Source organism: Mus caroli, unplaced genomic scaffold, assembly GCF_978045245.1.
Source record: "Mus caroli unplaced genomic scaffold, Mus_caroli_1 scaffold_1, whole genome shotgun sequence".
Taxonomy (NCBI): domain Eukaryota; kingdom Metazoa; phylum Chordata; class Mammalia; order Rodentia; family Muridae; genus Mus; species Mus caroli.
In genome coordinates, this window is record NW_028227256.1 from 186,155,253 (window position 1) to 186,170,899 (window position 15,647).

The 15,647-nt window shown below is 39.1% G+C and overlaps 1 protein-coding gene across 1 annotated transcript in view; it reads left to right on the plus strand.

The window, feature by feature from the left end:
- Positions 1–15,647, plus strand: part of Ush2a (usherin) — a 680,823-nt gene that overhangs the window by 56,416 nt on the left and 608,760 nt on the right. The gene's annotated exons all lie outside the window — the stretch shown is intronic.

Sequence of the window (15,647 nt, forward strand, 5' to 3'; positions counted from 1 at the left end):
AACACCTATACTTAAAAAACCAATCCATGCATGGTGTCCTGAGTCTGAATTCCCAGCTCAGAATAAAGAGATAGGAAAATGCAGCTCAGAGGGTCCCCGATAGGCGAGGGAGCCTGCCTCAAATAAGCTGCAGAACCACCGAGGAAGGCATCAGATGTCAACCTTTGGTCTTCACAGACAAGCAAACATACATAAGTCCACTCCCCAGGCCCACATACATGTACAGCAATATATACTATTTTTCTTGTTTGACTCACTCAATTTTTATGAGTGTGCTACTAAATGGGAGCTCTAACATGTTTTGTAGAAACTGAGGCATACTCTCAACATGCCCCACATCAGATCTGTGACATTTCTATTTCCCACATTTATGGGAACATCCAGATTAAAAGATAGCATACACTATAAACCAAGAAGAGTAGAAGTTGAAATGAAAATTGTCTTGAAATACCCAACACCATCGCCTTGAAACATTTGAACTTTAAAGTGGAAATACTATAGAATACATGCTTGTTATTAGGAAATCCAAGCAATATGGAACTCTGTGAACTAGGAAGTATGCTACACATTTCTGTCCTCAGGGATACAGTTTAACTTTTCATACTCTCCTAGATTTTTTTACCCATACAGTGAAATGTATGGTGACAAATATAAATTCCCCAAAAGGAAATTATGACACATATGCCTTCACTAAGCTCTCTAAAAATAGACCTTTCCCCTCCAAATGTTTAAGATCCACATGTGGTGTCAATATCCCTTCCCAGCGCTGTGCTTCTTCGTTCTCAGGGTTTTATGTTGCGTGCCATTCTGTAGCTGCCGCATACTTCTGAAACAAATGCCTGTAATGAATCTCTATATAATTTCTAATGTCTCCGAATTATCCAAAAGCTATTTGACAGAAAATAATATATATGCATCCAGATGTCTGTCAATATATATGTGTATACATTTTTGAACAGTTATGTGATTATATACAGTTATGTGACTATTATATATGTGATAATCTATATTCTTGTGCTAATTTGCCTAGAGGCAAAATGGGTGCCATCACTGACTGACTGTGTAACCAGGTAAAGCTACTTCCTGCCTCGTGTTAAACGAACTTTAAGGTGATGCTGATGATGCCGACAGTGGCCTTGCAAAGCTCGGTGTGGCCACACAGCATATACTATTCGTATGACTGATTCCCAAGCATCTGGCATGAACTAGACACCTAGAACTGCTACTTAATTGTCAAATGAGCAAATGCAATTCAATGCACCATGTGCAGCATATACTAAATCATGTTGGTAAGTGCAGCTATTGCTAATGTCTGCAATTATTTCCTCAGATACAGCCATAGAAGGAGAAGGGCTGGGTTGAAGTATGTAGCTGCTTTATATTTTTCTAACGCATAGCCACAGAAAGTTGGGAAGATTTACAACCCTTACTGAAAGAGTATTGTTGCTTTAAGTGTGTGTGTATGGGGGGAGGTATGTGGTGTATATATGTGTCTCTGTGTGTGTCTGTGTGTGGGTATGTGGTTTATGTGTGTCTATCTGTATGTATGTGTGCGTGGGGAGTATATGATGTATGCATGTGTCTCTGTGTATGTCTGTGTGTGGATAAGTGGTGTGTGTGTCTGTGTGTGTCTATGTGTGTGTATATGTATGTGTTTGTGATACTCCTAAGGATTCTTTGAGAAGAATGTATTGGGTGTTGATGCAGACTGCTCTGGTCTTTACGGAGGTCAACTTGCTTTCCATACACCACTTGATTTTTTTTAAATTTCATTTGCAGATTTCTTATATATGGTATGTATCTGAAATTACACCACGTGATTCCTCCTTATTTGGAAAATTCATTAATATTTCTAAGAGTCTCATGCTGAGTGCTTTCTCCAGTCTTTTAGATAGCCTGCTAACTTGCTTCAAGCATTTGGATGTATTATTGAATTCTTTGACTTGCATCAAAGCATCCATACAAGGTAGAATGTCAGTCCTAGAAGTACAGCTTGATGATGTGTTTGAAGACTTAGTTTTATGAGTTAGACTGTGCACTCGCATGTGTGCAGGTGGGGTGGAGCATACATACTTTAGTGTAGGTGCTCACAGAGACCAGAAGAGGGCATCAGATCCCTAGAAACTGAAGTTATGCGTGGTTGTGAACAGCAGAGTAGGGGAATTGAAATCAGGTCCACTTGGAAAGCCTAAGCAATTGAACCACTGAGTCATCTCTCCAGCCCCTACTTGGTAATTTTAGGTATTTTATGCATCTGCATAGAATATTTGCACCGTTTCATAGATCAGCACTAGCGACACTGTGCTCTGAATGGATATGCACAGAATAATATCAGGAGAGGTTTTGGCACTATTAGATACCTGTTGTCTGACCTGGAACTAACATGCAAATATGCAGGGAGCACGCTAACTTCCTGTCACTCAGGACTGTCTCCATCAGATTTAGCCATATTGCATGTAGCAACACCTCTAGCTTCAGAAAATGCTTCCAAATAACTTTCCAGAGAAAATGTCACAATTAGTAATACTGAGTATTGTGACAGCTCACCGTTCACCGCCATCATTGCCCTCCCTGGTCCTGCCAAATGGCCCATGGTGGTGCCTGTCCTGATGGTTAATGACACTAGGTGTTGTCACACTCATGTTGCTTTCCTGTTCTAGATGGATTATTTTGGACCAATTTTTGATCAGGTAGTTTGCCTTTTTCTTATTAATTTGCAAGTGTTCTTTACTCTTTGATGAATACATGATTGACAGGCATTATCTTTCAAGATATAGGCTATAGTTTCATTATCTTTAAAGGTGAACTTTGACACTTTGCAGGTTCTTCTTTTATCATGTTTTCTGTTTTATTACTGTACCTTGGCACACTTTGAAGTAGAATTCTTTTAGCCATGTGTCCATCTCTGCATTTGTTAAGACAGGTTTGTTTCTGAACTTTGTTCTTATGATCCATGTACATCAAAAAGTTTAAGTCTCAGTTATTATTGCTTGAGTTTTTACGTCTGTCTAGGTAATTTTCCCAACTTTCTTTTTTTTTGTTTCATGATTGTGTTGCCATTCACTTCAACTTTAAAAGTTGTGTTTCAGTTTCAGTTTCTACTTTATTAAAATCAGAATCATTAAGTTTGGGGCTGGAGAGATGTCTCACGGTTAAGAGTGCTTACTGCTCTCCCAGGATGTGAGTTGGTTCCCAGCACCCACAATTTCTGCCTCACAACGACCTGGAACTCCAGCTCCAAGAGATCCTATAGTCTGTCTCATCTACCTTCTGCATGCTTCTGCACATGTCACATACACACATATCACACCACACACACACAGACCAGGCACACACACATGCATTCTCTCTCTCTCTCTCTCTCTCTCTCTCTCTCTCTCTCTCTCTCTCTCACACACACACACACACACACACACACACACACACACACAGAAATAAAAGTAAATCCTAAAATTAATATGTCAATTTTGAAAGAATTGAGATGTATCCATCCAGTTCTCTAACCCATGCCAGTGATATTTTCTTCATTTCAGCAATGGTTTGTTTTCCTGATAGAAAACTTTTTATCTTTTATACCTATTTCTGCATGCTCACTGGGATTTTCTTCTAATTGGCATTTTAAAAATAGAATGTTTAAAGAAACCCCAAGAAGAACATGTAAACTCTGTGTTTACTCTCTACCTCCCTTATTAAACAGCAAGTTACCATCACCACCAGCAGCCACACCACAATATTTTGCTTTATAAAATGTTCATACTTTTGTGGTTTGACTCCAAATATTTTAAAAACAATGACTAAATTTCTAAATTTTTGAATTCAACAAACAGGAATGAGTTTTAAATAGTTATATTTCTCTGATCAAAAATATCTAGTCCTGATGAGTTTCTGATTTTAATTTATTATTTTGTTTAATGTATGATATACAAGTCTACTAGAAGAACCAAATGAGATCCTATATATTTCAAATTTATTGCTTATTATATATTAGAAGAATGATAAGTGGCAACCAGCCTTTGGTGTGGCAGGGCAGGACATAATCCAGGCATTGAAGCAGAAAGATGCCATGTTTGCTGTGAGACTAGGCTATGCAAATGAGTTTGAGGCCAGTCTGGGCTATGGTATGGGGAAGGGAAATCTTCTCTGGACTGTCCCTGACATATCTAGTAATTTGAATTATTAGTATCTTTGAATATACATTGTCTTCTTGTTAAACAGTTAGATGGGTTGATCAAAATGATTATTATAGAGAATAAAAAGGGAAAGATCAATATAAAACTAACATTTTGTTTTTTTAAAAAAATAACCTATGTACTCTAGAGAGCAGCTGGCTACCCCTGTGAAGTTAGGAGGGAGATGTAAGATGTGTTGAGAGGAGTGGAGGAGAGATGGGGGAGGGGCTGAGTGGGAGGGGCTGGGCTATGGATATGATTTCCCTCCACCCAAAGTAAAGGAAGTCCCCAATTCCTCAGCTGTAATCAACTGCCATTAAGTCCACAGTTAGGAGTGGGGTATCACGAAGCCCTCTCTTCTCTGTGCTGCAAACTTGAACTCTCCTGAACGTTTAGCCATCTGACATGGTGAGCCCATCCTCTGTGAGCTCATGTGTGTAGCAACCCTGTCATGTCCAGGGTCAGCTTTGAACAGTCCTCCTCCATCATCTGGCTCTTACATTCTTTTTGCCTCTTCTTCTAAGATGTTCTTGTAAGCTTTTAGGGAGGAAGTGTTATAAATAGCCATCCTCACAATGAACACTGGGAATTGCTTATTCTTAACATTTTAAGCAGTTATGAGTCTCTACATTAATCAATACATTCTGGGAGCTTCGCTGACCAAGATTGAAAGCAGCCCCAACCTTTGATATGAGCAAATGTATTTAGAAGGGAGTTTGACAACAGTATAGGTTAACAAGACAACGTCAATAGGATCTCTCCCAAAGAAACTATGGTTTCTTTGGCCATGGGCTTGATAAGACTAAGTATGAATTCCTCCTGTGGATCAGACAGGCTCAAATGTACCCTAGAGAGCAACTGGCTACCCCTGTGAAGTTAGGAGGGAGATGTAAGATGTGTTGAGAGGAGTGGAGGAGAGATGGGGTAGGGGCTGAGTGGGAGGGGCTGGGCTATGGATATGATTAAGATGAAATGTGTGTGTGTGTATATATATATATATATATATGTATATATATATACACATATATATGTGTGTGTGTGTGTATGTGTGTATATATGTATATATATATGTATATAAATTTAAAAAATCATTTCAATTTGTATATATCTTTAGATCTGATAAACATGGGAAAAGTAAGCTTAGTAGTTGCTGTTTTCACAAACTTGGTTTCAATAATTAGCATATTGGGAAAAATTTTAGTCCTCTGCACACAGAAAGTTTGAATAATGCATTTAAACCCTGTGAACCTTCTTAGGTGTTTAACCCCCACTAGTGTTTCCAAAAGTTTTCCCTCACATTAAGTGTTGCTAAGAGTGTTTGTGAGTACTATAAATTTGTCTCCTTTGCACTGTGGGGCTAAAATGACTTGACTCTGTTCTACTTCAGTGCACTAAATGCTGGATTGATGCTTCAAAGGCCATTCTAATCTGAAAATGCTATTTATTTTTAAACTCCGTGAAAAGGAGTAAACCTATGATTAAAGCATAAGAAATGGGAAATGGTTTCTCACAAATATCTGGTTTTTATTACTTCTTTTCTTTTTCACTCATATGATGGGTATTTGGGAGCTGGGTGGGGGGAAGGATGTTTTTAATGTCTAACCACACTCCATCAGCCTATAGGTATGATGGTACCTACTGTATCTTTTCTCTAATTAGAGATGGCATGTAGCCTGGCTCATTACTTCTGCCTAATGAGCCAGGCTCCCTGCCACCTCTCTAATCAAAAAAGAGATAGGTACAGAATGTTCCTATGGACTTTCTATAAATCATTTTATTTCTCTTGCTTTCACCATTTTTAATAAAAAAATTAAGTCCCCGTTCACCATAGTTTTGTCCATATCCAAGATGGCTTTGTTCAGAGGGGACAGCTATGGAAGACATCTCTGCCAGCTAAATTAAAGATGCTGTCATGCGGGACCAGGCTAAGTACCTCTGCTTTCTGCAGACTGTCTCTGACATAGGACTGTCCAGTGGGGCCTCTAGCACATTGAGAAGTGTCTTTATTGCTCCTCTGCCTCTCCCTGTCCTAGCTACTGATAGCTTCTCACATGAGTATTGACTGCCATAGAGATTCTCCTGAGTCTTATCTGTATTTGTCATTAATTATTCTGGGGACACATTTAGGAAATTAATAGGTAAAAGGAATGCTTTTCATTGGACATGCCTCTAAACATATTAATGTGGTAACTTGATTTGATCAGACTGTTTTTTAAATATGAAAATAGACCATATTACTTCTCTGCTGCTGTGCTAAAACATGGTGACCAAGGCAACTTGGAGAAAAAAGTTTATTTAGGCTTACAGTCCCAGAGAATTCAAGTCTATCCTGGCAAAGTAAAGGAAGGTGTGGAAGCAGAAAGTTGAGGGATTCCATCTTGAATTGTAAGCTTGAAACAGAGAGGGAAAACTCAAAATGGTGCTAGTCTTTAAACTCTCAAATCCTGCTTCCTGTGACACACTTCCTCTAACAAAGATGCTCTTCCTGAGCCTCCCCAAACAGCACCACCAACTGGAGAGCAAGTATTCAAATGCTGGAAACTCTGGGGACATTTTCAGTCAAACCGTCATATACATCAACCAAGGTCTGACAGCTCCTTCCCAAGGATGTATTCTTTCCACTACAGATTTAGCTCCATGCTTCCAGCATGTCTCTAGCCTTAGAGAGTTTAAAATGGCAAACATATAGCTATGACAAGTGCCATGGATCATAATAGCTCTTTAAATATTGGGTGAAAAAATTACAGAGCTGTGAGAATCACAATTTTTCCAGAGTTATTTCAGAAGCGATTTGTAAATAGATTTTCAGTTTTCTATTGAGGTGAGGAACCCCTTGTTATGTATTTAAGGAGACATTCTTTCTTTAGAAGATTGTTGGCCATGAAGCAGTAATGAGCATTTGTTGAGTATTTATAAAGTGAATACATGTCGCTTCCGCTCTCGACCAGCAAGAACGACACGACCACCAGTACTTCTAACAGCAGTTTATTCAGTCTTCATCTTTCTTCTTGTTTATATCTCCCCCAAACCCTGGGCCTCTCACTCTTATATACTCTCAGTTCCCATCCACTCATAGCAGGCCATGTCACCTCACCAGGTACGCAGCTTCAGCTAATCAGGGCAGCAGGGGCATATCTCCACCAAAATGGATTCTCCAGTATCCTGGTACACCTGTGCAGCTCTCACGATGGTTGTGTCTTATATTCAGGTGAGGAAGTCAGGTGCAAGTCATAAGACTTAGCTGCAGTCCCTGGCGCCTTCTTGGGACTGCTGCCACACCCGCTCCTCACAGATACAGGGGAAGATGGCCCAAGATCACTCAGTTACCTTTACTTTGTGTCTGTTGCTTCGGTGCCTCTGGACTCACATGAGTGCTCTTGACTGGAGATGGGGTGCAGTGACATTTTCAAAATTTAAAGATTTTAATCTCAAGTATACTAGGAAATTCACTTTCTTTACTTCTCTCATGTTTTTGCTAATTTTGAGAACACTTTGAGAATTGCATAAAAAAAACAAATGGAAAAATATATGAATCCATGAATGAACGAAAAGAGGGAAATGTGGAAAAAATGGCACATGGGAACATGAGGTTGCTATGCCAGCATGAGGATCTAGGTTTGCTATCCAGGATCCAAATAAGAGGTTGTAATGCAGTGTGGATCTGAAACCCTAGTGTTGGGAAGGGAGACAGGAAGCCAGGATCATCCTAGCCTATTGGCAAGCTCTAGGTCAGGGAGAAATCTAAAAAACAAAATAAAAAACAAAACAAAACACCAAAACAAACAAACAAATAAAAAAAAAACCTACCAATTGAGGAGTGATACCTGGGGCTGCCCTTTGGCATCTAATGAACACACTCATGTGAACAAACATGCATGCATATACTCACACATACAAAAAAGAAAAAAAAGATATATAGATATGTAGGAAAGCTGAGTTAAATTCAAAATTGATTGCAGTTCATTGCACAAAAGTGGCCTAACTAGACCTTTAGAACAAATAGGCAGTTGTGTAATAAGAGATATGGCATGGATGATTCACAGCCATGTTGGATAAGAAGTACTGATTAAGAGCCAATGGAAGCTATGTAATCAAGAATTAGTAGGACAAAGGCAAGTATTTTACAATCTTGTAATTTGAGACCTACTGGCAAGATAATATATCAACAAATATGAATGGAAGGTATTGAAATATCTGACTAACTCACTGGGAATTTAAATTTTATTCAACACTTATCATTTCATTGTTTGGCAAAGAATGAAAGGAAAAAGAAAAGAAAAACCAACAGCTAAGATAACATTATTGTGGGACAGAGCTTGGAAATCTGGCAAAGGAAGAAAAGTTAAATTGTGGACTTAATCAAAACATACTGATTTGGGGGCATAAAGAATCTAATTACACAATGGCTTGAATCTGTTCTCAAAAAATGTTCACTGTAGATTTCAAGAAGCAAAGAGCTGAAAAGGTTACAGTGTTCAAAAGGAAGGTGATTGAACACAACCCATCCCTATACAGGAGAATGAACAGCGTTAAGTGGGAAGAATCCTAACCTGTGTGTAGTCATGCAATGGCTGCATGTGTTGTCCCCTGAGAGGCAGGAGTGTGTGGAATGACCTCTAACCTGTGTGTCGCTCAAGCACAGATATTAAATGTCTGGACAGACATTTGCCAAAGCATACTTCAAATGCTAACAGCCCTCCTCTTTGTGTAGAATTTAAGTGACCAACACACATTGCTTAATAGTGCCAGGGGCCTTGCTTTCAGTAAACTATATTATATATGTTTAAAGTATTTTTCAATTTGGAATGAGAGTGACCAATGTAATTACTTCATGAAGTATGGTCTGTGACTGTAACCACATGTTTGTTCCTAGAGATCTTATTTTCATAGTGTATAGAAAGTGATTTTGGGACTTTTACGTTTTAAACTTTCATATGGGGTATGTGATGTTTAGAAAAGAAATGCTTTCCCATCTTTGTATAAAAATTATAATTTCCCAAATAATTAATTATGAGCCTTTGAATGAGACAGATTGGGGGTTGACCACCAACACTGCCCTTCAGCACTGACACGGTAGAGGATGAGTGTTGTCCGGAAGTTAGATGATTACCAGCTGCATAGCAAGTTTGAGCCAAAAAGGCAGAGAGTAAGGGAAAACAGGGGAGAGAGGGGAGAAAAGTGAGAAAAGGACACACACACACACACACACACACACACACACACACACACACAGAGAGAGAGAGACAGACAGACAGACAGACAGACAGACAGAGACAGAAAGAGACAGAGAGAAGGAGGGAGAGGGGGGAAAGAGGGAGGGAAAAATTTGATTATTAGAACCACTAAAAGAGAAAAATTAAGTTAAAATTCAATTAAAAGAAAATAATGTATTGAGAAAAAAATGAAAGGCACAATCAGATCTCTCTACAAAGCAGTGTGTAAAAAAAGGAAAATAATATTTAACTTAAAAGAATAAAAGCAAACGGAATAAGGGACTGAAAAGAAAAAAGAAAGGAAAAGCACTGTGCAGTGCATTTGAGGTACACACTCATTCCTCCATGGGTCTGCCCTGCCCCTGTGGTTAAATGACCCTGGGCAGCACAGGACTGGTAGGTGTCTGCCCTTTGTTTCCGTGCACACACACCATCATGTTAGTGACAGTGCTAGGCAATGAGCTCCCAGCTCAGCAGCTTACAGTGCAGACTACAAAACCCAGTTCCCTGGCTGAAGCAAACTCTAGGTGCTTTGGACCCAGAAATTGAGCTGCTGCTGCTGCTTTTGTGAGTCCTGGGTCCCAGCAGCCCTGAATTCCTCAAGGCAGGTTTAGTATAACAGCTTCCCTGCATGGCGGGGGCACAGAACATCCCGTGTGCCCATAGCCCAGGATCTTCATTTGAAAAATAGTTTCTTTCAGTTTTGATATTGTACTATAATTACATCATTTCTCCTCTCCTTTTTCTCTCCCCTAGCCTTCCCATAAGCCCTTCCTTGTTCTCTCAGAAACCCATGGCCTCCTCTTTCACTGTTCTTCCAATTGTGTGTGTGTGTGTGTTGTGTGTGTGTTCCTAAATATAACCTGCTTAGTCTGTATGATGTTCCTTCTTTGTGTGTTCTCAGGCCTGACCCTTTGATTTGGGCCAACCAATTAGTGCCCTCGTCCCTGGGTAAGACTAAGACTCCCACTCAGAATTCCTTAGTTACATAGAGTTCTTTGTCTGGGGTTGGTCCTGTCTCTGTCCATCAAACTTGTGCTCAAACTTCCACCTGCTTTCAGCTGCTCCAGAGAGTTGGTCTTAAAGGGACAGTGAGCTCAACTGCCCTGTGTGTCTCTGAATTGGCTTCTGAATTGTGACCTGTATTAAAACACTCTGATCAAGGCCACTTAAGGGAGAGAGGGTTCACTTTAGGCTACAATCCTTAGATGGTCTCAGTTCATCAAAGCAGGGATTCCCTGACAGCAGGAACATGAGTCTGACTTCCCACGTCTGTGGTCAGTGAGAGTAGGAAGTGACACCAGTCTGTAAATCCCAAAGCCTAGCCCATTAACCTGTGTTCTCCCACAGCGCTCCACTGCATTCCCTAGCAGCACTGTGGTCTGGGAGAGTTTAAGCCTGTAGGGAATGTTCCTCATTCAAACCTGCCTGTTAACACAGAGGTGGGGTTGAGGGTGAAGCTACAGCCCCAGAAAATAGCTGTGATAGGATGGAATGCTGCAGAAGGAATTCTAAAGGCTGACCTTCACAAAGATGTGTAGATTTCAAGAAAATGGGGAAAAACAATAGGATAGAGTTAAGAAGGTCCAGTAATGAACAAGTTCAGTACTGGGATGGGCTCTGAGGAAGGCTGTAGGACTCTGAACTGAAACGTTCTATCAGTAGGAATTAAAAAAAAAAAAACAGTAAAAAATGTCTCTGATACATTATATCAGGTAGGAGGTTTGAACATGAGATTGATGAACTTGAACACTTGTGAGGGTTAGTGTGTCTATGTGTGTGTGTGGGGGGGGGGAGTCAGGAGGAGTGGGAGGAGGGAGAGAATATGACCAAAATACAATGTATCAAATTCTCAAAGAACTAACCAAAGACGGAAATCAAAAACATCAGCGGTCTCCAATATGGTTCTCATGTTTTCATTTTCCACGTGTGCACATGCACATGTATGCATGAGTGTATGAACAATTGTGTGTGTGCGTGTGTACCCGTGGGCAGGTACGTGTGTACCCATGCACCTGTATGCGTGGGGTCAGCCTGTTGTCATTCCTTAGCTGCTATAAACCCTGTGGTTTTGAGATAGGAGCCTGGAGCAGATGGCTAGGGTTGGGCTGGCTAGCTGGGAGTCTGGCTGCTGTGTCCTTCTACCTCCCCAGCATATCACTGTGTCTGGTGTTTTTATGGTCCTGCAGATCAAGCTAAGATCCTCATGTCTGTGTGCCAAGTGCTTTGTGGACTGAGCCATCTCTCAGCTCCTGTTTTCAATGAGCTTCCTTCAGATGCCTCCCTGAACTGGCAGGGGCCCCATTGCCCAGGACAGTGAGATAACACATGGTTCCGACTTGCAGGGAACTACTGTAGCTTAGGCTTCCCAAAGCAGCAACCTGGGTGTGACCCATCAGAGCAGGACACTTTTGCCTTTTATTTGAGGAACACAGAACTCTTCACATGCCAGCATGCTGTGTAACCTCAAAGGCAGACTGAATTAGCCCTTCTTGCTGTTGTCTGTCTGGCTCTCCGCAATTTTGATGACTGCATCTTTGCCTCTTTTCCTGCTCTTGCGGGCACGCACCCTGGGCGCACACCCCTCCCCTTTGGCGGAACCAAAACCACCCCTCACGTCTGCCTAATGCCTTATTTCTTAAGTCTTTTTCTAATAGCAGTGTCTGTGACTCTCTCTAAGTCCATTACAATTTCCCAGTCACAGATAGGAAGCTGTTTTCCTGGCCGGTTTCAGTTCCCAGCTGTAAAACAGCCAGAAAGTACTGGCTGCCTCTTCTCTGCCATCTTGGCTCTCCCTAAACTTATCTATTTTTTCATAGATTTGTATCTTTTTAAAGAAACTCTTCATATCCTGACAAAATAAGTATCATCTAATATTTTTTCCATAAAGTTAATTTCTGTGCTATGTGTGATATAAAGATTGAATTTTAAGTGATTTTATTGGAAGGTGTTTGTCCCTTTGATTTTTTTGTTGAATATCCATGAATTTCTTCCTGATTGTAAAGTCACCTTGATCTGCCACTCTAGTTTTATGATTGTGTACTTCCTGTTTGTTTCAGAGGTCAAATTAATCAACTTCTTGTCAAAAGTGATAGCGTTTGATTGTATATTGATGTCTGAGAGCTTGTTCTTGTTCTGGTCTTTCTCACACATATTCTTCAAACAGTAGTTCTTAGATACCATTTCTCCAAATGAGTTTTAGGATCCCCTTCCATGATAGTTATCTAGTGGGCATTTTATTAAAATATAATTCAAATAATATTAAAGTATAAGAAGGACTTATATTGCTTTATATTGAATATCTGTATCTTTTTTCGTGGTATATGATTCTATTTAGTTCTCCTTTTAAAAAATCTGTTTTTATTTTTAAGTGTGTGTGTTTGTGTGTGTGTGTGTGTGTGTGTGTGTGTGTGTAATTCTTGTGGAGGCCAGGAGTGGGATCTCCCGGATCTGGGTTTATAGGAAATTGTGAGTCAATCAACTTGAATACTGTAAAAAGACCTGGGCTCCTTGCATGCTCTCAACCTTTGACTATATTTCCAGTACCTTATTTGGGTCTTCTTTGGTATGTTTTGGTAAATTTCTACACAAAGGCTATTCATATAGTTTCTTTATCTCTATGTGATTTAATGTTTTAATTCTTTTATAAATAGTATTCTTCATGCCACAGTTCCCTTTATATTTTTTTTTGCTTAAATAAGAATATATTATAGGGTTTTGTATGTCATTCTTATTGCCACTAACATTTTACAACTTTCATTAATTCTAATATTTTCATTCTAGACTTGTGGCATTTCTATACAGAAAACCATGTGATAAAAATAACACACTTGTTGCATTTTTCTTTTATCTTTTGAGTTTCTTATGATTATGGGATATAGATTTAAATTTTTGAGACAAGATCTCATTCTGTAATCAAGGGTGGCCTGTAAATTTATTGTGCAGTCCAGCTCGGTCGTAAATAAGTCATCTTCCTATCTCCACTTCCCCGGTTCCAAGGTCATAGGTGTGAGCCGTCAAACCCAGCGAAGTATTGAAAAAATACATAGAACAAGTGTCACCAGACTGCTATTGTTGTGATGGAAAGTCTTTCAATTTTCCCATTAAAAAAAGAACATCTTGATGTCTCCATAAGAAATTTGGTACTTATTGCTGATTGCTTAAGGTTTTGTGTTTGCGTATAAAATTTCAAAACAGTATAGAGCTAGTATGTTCATGTCTGATGTTCTCATTCATGGTTACACTGAGATTGGGTTTGTAATGTCTCCATCTTACCCTGTTTAAGAACATACCCTGATAAAACTTAGCATGTTTTACCAGGGGAAGTCCCTTGGGTATGCTTCACCTATAGACCAAGGGAGACAACAAAATCTGATATCGCTGTCTATCAGGAAGACTGAAATTGCTGTTGTTATTAATATTAGTACATAGTAATAATAATAATAATATTCACATAATGCTTAACATTACTCAATGCTTTAATAAATTATCCTAAGGCCATTGATTGGTATCCAGGTATTCTGTTATTTCTCTCTTTTCTTTCTTGATTTCATATCTCTAGGAGATCTAGAATCCTTAATCTTCAACCTGGCTTCTAAGTAAAGCATCATCAGTTCACAAGAATTTCCTTAGGAAGTCTGTCAAGGAAATCTATTCAAATGTTACAACTATATCCCTCTGTGTATGACCATTCCTTTGTTGTTATATTTAAGAAAACCTTTGCCTACTTAAAGGCTACATCATTTCCCTACAATTTATTCTAGATACATTGTAGCTTAGAAATTAGCCTTGCTTTCTTCATCCAGCTGAACTGATGCGTGTAGGAGATGACACAGGCTAAGGTGCTTCAATACTTGAAATATAATTTAACAGTTGCAAGACCATTCAGAGCATTATTATTTGTCAATTTAATTTGCTTTGCTACTTTGTAAAAATGCAGTTCATCTCATTGAATTTCCAGATATCACTTGTACTATGTTGATAGCATACTTCATTTTTTTTCATATTGATTTCTCATCTAATGAATTGAGTCATGTATTTTCTATAAAATATTTAAGTGTATTTCTTAGAATTGTTCTATATATGCGAGACATTCTTCCTTTTCCGGTTTGGAAGGAAGATTAAGATCTTCATGAATGTAGAACGACACAGTTACACACACACACACACACACACACACACACACACACACACACCCCAAAACAGCATAAGCTTGTTGTAGCTGTACAGAATGATTTAGTCATTCACGATTAATTATGGTATGGTCTGTTGAAATTTTAGAATTGACTAACAATTGGAAAATATTCTTGTCTTTCAAAGTTCTTGAATTGGTTTTATAATCTTAAGCCAGAGTTAGAGTCCGGGCAATTATTCTGTGGAGAGGCTCATGTCGTGTCTGCCTATTGCTGCCTTAATTTCATGTAGAACTTGGTTCTCATCCTTAAAATATGTCCATATTTTCCCATGGCATATCTTCAGCTTTATCATACAAATTTATGGCATTAGAATTTTTGAAGGTAATTTCCTCATCTCTATAGAGCCTGTAGCTGCCTTGTGATGGATGTCTTTGCTGGTTTGGGCAATAGGGTCACACCGGTTTCACAAAACAGATTTGGAGTGTGTTTCTCTTCAGTCTTTTGAGAGAAGTTTCAAAGAATTGTTTTTGTTTGAAATGTTCAGTAGAATTTTCCAGGGAAGTCTTGCCTCCCAGGGGAATTTAACCTTACTCCCATCGCTTTCCTCTGCGTGTATGTATTAATGTCATCTTCTTTCTTGACTTGGCTTCAATGCTTCATGTCTCTCCATGAGTATCTAGTTTATCACAAGTATCTAGTCTTAGTGATAGATTTATTTATAGACTTTAAATTCCACATGTGTGATATCAGGAATAATATCTCATCTTTCATTTTTGATTTTCATAATGTGAGTCTTTCCCCTTGTTCAATGTACAATTGTCAAACTTATAATTATTTCAAAGACCTCTTATCAAATACTAAAGCTTTAAAAGATCCCTGTTATATCATCTCCTAGGTTATTTATATGTTTTTTTTTTCTAACTGTTAAAATTTTGACACTGCAAACTTAAGCAGTTGCTACTCAGTGATTTCAACCAACATCTTCTGGAAAAGTCTTCTCTTACTAGGAGAACAGAATATCCATCCAGGCCTCAAAGGAGGGACTCTTTAGGGTGTCCCAGACACATTAAATAATAGCAGGTATCTGAGAGTGTCTTTGCAAGGCTCCAGTCCCATTCTGATCCTTCTGG